A 5,230-nucleotide genomic window follows, 5' to 3' on the forward strand; every position below is an offset into this window, starting at 1 on the left:
TAAAAGCCAACCCAGCAGGAAGAGAGAAGTCAAATTTTTATGTATCTGTAATATAACCTTAACATTTATGAAGCAAAATCTAGCAAAATTCAAAGAGAAATAGGTAAGAAATCATAATAAAAAATTCAATCAGCTTGTCTAGTACTTTGAAAAAAATAGATATGAATTTATATACAAACTACTGGGTCAAATCTGGTCCTCCATCTGCTTTTGTATGATTCATAAGAATTGTAATCATACTTTTATAAAATTTTAAAACAATCAAAAGAATAACATTGTGTGAAAAATGAAAATTACATGAATATTAGGTATCACTGTCCATAAGTAGTTTTATTGTAGCACTGACATGGGCATTTACTTAACATACTTCTCTCTGGCTTTTGAACTACAGGGGCAGAAAGTTAAAGACTGACCATCCCTGGCCCTCTTATCACTTCAAACATCTGTGTGGCACATTACAGTGATAGAGTTATGATTGGATTTTTCGAAATAACTCCTAGATCAAAGACCTAATACTAGCAATTAGCAATGTGGCTGAACTTTTTGTAACAGTTAATTTTATGTTTTTAAATATGTAGAAGAAAGTGTGGAGACTTACTAAACATCTAGCTGAATAAATCAGAGTACAAATAGTAAGTGAAGCCAAAAAAAAGTATAAACAGAAAAATATAGAACCAGAAATATATAGAAGGGAAGACAAATGTACAACAGAGTGAATAAATACTACCAAAATTGGTTCTTTTGAAGACTGTTAGTAGAGAAAAGAGATATTTTATTTGTTTTCAAAACCTGTTCAAGTTGTCACTTCTATTGTACCTGTTTCCATTCCTGTAACCTTGAGAACTTACCAAATTGATGAGGATGAAAAAGATAGAGCCTTAACACCATTATAAACTACATGTTCTTTTTTCAAATATTTCTCTAAATTTCACTATTGAGATTAATAGAATCAGTGTTCTAGACTTTGCTAACTCTTCAACTGCATCCAAAAATCTGGTATGTGGTTAGGTTTTATAAACAGAATGATGTTCTCCCAGATTTCCTGTTTAATTCCTCTTTTATTTTAAAAGTCAACTTCATTCACACAGTTCTGACCATAAGAATGACATACTCCAAATTAAAAAAATAATAGGCCCAAAATGATTATTTTTCAATTTCATGAATAAAGAAGCTATTGCAAGATTTAAATTCTTGATCAATTTTTTAAAGATTTATTTATTTATGAATACAAGATCTGGGGTACAGGCCAGAGATGCGGGGGGTGAGAGGATTCACCAGAGACAGAGTGGGGAATAGAACAGGCAGACTGACTAAAATACGCTGCTGAGGGGCGCAGCGGGCAAGGCAAGGAGAGGTCTGCTGTTCCTGGGTTGCTCTCTGGCTGGCTGAGAATTGAACTCCTACTGCAGTGGCTTTGGATTGCTTCTTAGTGTGGTGCTTAACCCTTGTGCCACCAGGGAGCCCCTCTTGATCAATTTTGTTAGAATGTGTACTTGTTTTATGTGTTCTAACAGTTATTTAAAAAATGAATAATTGTGTCATTGAGTATTGAAAGTAAATTTTACTCTATATAAATACTTGAAATTCACATTTGATCAGGCAGTTAGATTAGTTAACTATTTTCACTTATACAAAGTACTTTGTTCTTTTGGGTTAAAAGTGAATATAATAAGATATATTAGCTAAGATTTTAAAGCATTTGTTTATCAGAATAACTACTGTTTGCCTTGGGATTTTTTGTTTGGGATCAACTTTGGACCTCTGGATTATTTTAGAAACCATATACATACCATTTTTAGGAGTATTGGTAATACTGCACATCACTAACTGTGGTGTTACATTGACAGTTAAAATCAAGCCCATTGACCGCTTATCTCTTTCATTAGAAATTGAGCATCGAGTCTGCCTTTTATTTATAATGGACCTTGTTAGGAAATACATTAAAATAATAATCTATGTCAGTGTTTTATGTATGGTAAAAATATAAATGGTAAGAATGCTGTTTACATAATTAAAATGAATTTGGTGTTACTGCACAAAATACATTAATGAAACACTTCAGGTTGATTCACAGGCTTCATGTAAATGGTCAAGTATGTTATTCAGAAATACATTAGGAGGAACAATTTACAGTAATAATGGATTATTTTAAATGACTTTCTGAGGAAAAAAGCCTAATCTTCCACATGTGTGATTCTTTGTTTTTCTTTTTCTTAATTGAAATGCACATGTTTAGTCATAAAACTATCATTAAATATTCAAATATCTTCAGGTTATTTAAATAGTATGACATCATCCAATATGTCAGCAAAGAAAGCATTTAAGAATATTTTTGTAATTTCTTCATTGCTCTACAATTGTAAACTTAAAATACTTAAAAAGATACATGTTTTCAAGAGATTATCTCCTGTAAAAGAGAATGATGCTTCCAATTCACAGGGTTAATTAGCTAGGATTCAGCTATTACTTGAAATTCCAGTAATACTGAATTATTGCAGTACATATTTTGTGGTATGCGTTTATTTCTTGAATTGAGATTATCATTTTTATGGGAAAAAAACTGATACACAAATTCTTAAATACATTGGGGTTTTATATTGTATGCTTTAGAAATCTGAATACACTTGTTAAGTTATTTGTATACACTAACAGAATAGTCTAAGATTATATATTTGTTTTTCCAGTTAAAATACTAAGTGATTATAGTATTATTTAATTTAAAAAGATATATAGAGTATATGTCTTTCTAATGATCAATATATAAATATCAAATTTGAAATTTAGGTTATTTTACCAAACTCAAGTAGTACTGTGTCAGTGCAGATATGTGTGAGTTATATAAATATCCATGTATTTGCATACTTTCTCAAGAACAGATCACATGTATAAACATGAAAGCTGCTGATTAAAGTAGAACTTAATTATTATATAATCATATGTTTTCTTAAGAAAAACAAAGTATCTTTTCACACAATCTTTATGCATGTGATAGAGGACAAGATTTGAGTAATGAAGAAAAATAATTTTTAACTTCAATTGTAAATATAAATTAGGCAGTATTATTTAACTGGTTTTAATGTTTTTTGTTTAAAAAGTATTTTATTAATATATAGAAGGAAATATAGGCGAAACACTACGTGATTTGCACATCAAAGACATCTTTACAGACACATCACCCAAAGCAGTGATAGTGAAGGCAAAGATAAACAGCTGGACTATATCAAATTAAAGAGCTTTTGCACAGCAAAAGAGACAATAACAAAAACAAAGAGAAACCCCACCAACTGGGAGAACATTTTTGCACCCAACACTAATGATAAAGGACTGATCACAAAAATCTGCAAAGAGCTGATGAGACTCAACAACAACAAAGAAAATAATCCAGTCAAAAAATGGGCAGAAGAGCTTAAAAGAAACTTCTCTGAAGAGGAAATGCAAATGGCCAACAGGCATATAAAAAAATGTTCAACATCACTTGTCATCAGGGAAATGCAAATCAAAACTACCATGAGATACCATCTTACACCAGTGAGAATGGCACATATTAAAAAAACTAGCAACAACAAATGTTGGCGAGGGTGTGGAGAAAAAGGAACTCTTCTGCACTGTTGGTGGGAGTGCAAACTGGTCCAACCACTGTGGAAAACTGTGTGGAGATTTCTGGACCTACTAAACATAGAGCTTCCATATGACCCAGCAATTCCACTCCTAGGTATTTACCCAAAGGACACAGAAACATCAATTCCAAAGAACACCTGCACCCCTATGTTTATAGCAGCACTGTTTACAATAGCTAAGCTTTGGAAACAACCCAAATGCCCAAAAATAGATGACTGGATCAAGAAGATGTGGTACATATATACCATGGAATATTACTCAGCATTCAAAAAAGATAAACACATGCAATTTGCTGCAACATGGATGGCGCTGGAAGGGATCATGCTCAGCGAAATAAGCCAAAAAGAAAAAGAAAAATACCGGATGGTCTCACTCATAGCAGGAATCTAGAAAACTTAAATAAGGGACCAGGAAAATGAATAACTATAAGAAAGTGAAAATCAAAATCAACAAAAAACTATGAACCAGAGACACTTTTAGGGGGGCGGAGGCGGGAGGGGAGGGATTGGGGTCAGAATGGGGGGCTGCAATTGTATGGGGAATATAACAATAAAATTTATAAAAAAAAAAAAATAAAAAAAATAAAAAGTATTTTATTTACAAAAATTACAATTTTGCATCCCTGTGGAATTTGATATTAGTTATCTTTTGTTGAGTAGCAAATTATTCCAAAATTTAAAATTTTAAAACTACATAAGCGTCTATTATTTCACACTGCGTGTGCCCTGGGAATCTGGGCACAGCTTAACTGGGGACCCAGTTCGAGGCCTCTTGATGTTGCAGTCAAGGTGGGCCACAGCTGTTGGAAGACTGACAGCAGAGGCTCTTGTCCTATGAGTGTCCACCTCTGTCTGTGCAGGCCTCTCTTTTAAAAAACATTTTCCTTTGAAAGCAGCAGCTGCAGCAGCTCTACCCACTTGTGTCTATACAAGTGCCTTTTTCCCCCCTCTGCTTTTCCTAATAAACAGGTCCTTTTAAAAATGTTTTTAAAAATTGACAATAGATGAGTTACTCACTTCCAGAATCATTCACACAGTTTGTTGGCATGTCTATTCCTTACAGGTTTTTGGACTGAGAAATTTATTTCCTTAATATTCCACCAGGGACTATCCACAGCCAGTCATTTACCACAAAATGACAGCTTCTCTCCTCCCTCCCATGAATGAGCCAAGAGAGAGTCAATGAATTCTCACTAGGGAAGCCGTGGTCCTTCTTACCTAAAGATACTATAGCACTCCATCTGCCATATTCTTTTTCATGAAAAGTGTGCTAGAAGTCCTTTGCACACTCCATGGAAAGAGATTGCATGAGAGCATAAATATCAGGAAGGAAGGATCTTTGGGGACCATCTTAGGGTCTGCCTACTAGACATTCTCATTTATTTCTTACTTTCTGGAATTACTCTTTAGAATGTTGATTTTCTTTTAGAGGTTAGAAAAATTACTTATTTTCTTGACCTTAAATTTCCAAATGTGTAATTTGCTGGCATTGAGGGAATAGGGGAAATTTAGCTAGGTATAAAATGTTGGGTGGCATCAATTTTCCAAGAAAGATCTTAAGGGATAGTATGATATTGCTCTGTAATCTGAGAAAAATTCAAAATTTATACTTC

The sequence above is a fragment of the Talpa europaea genome (genome assembly GCF_964194135.1).
Source record: "Talpa europaea genome assembly, chromosome: 10".
Classification (NCBI taxonomy): Eukaryota; Metazoa; Chordata; class Mammalia; order Eulipotyphla; family Talpidae; genus Talpa; species Talpa europaea.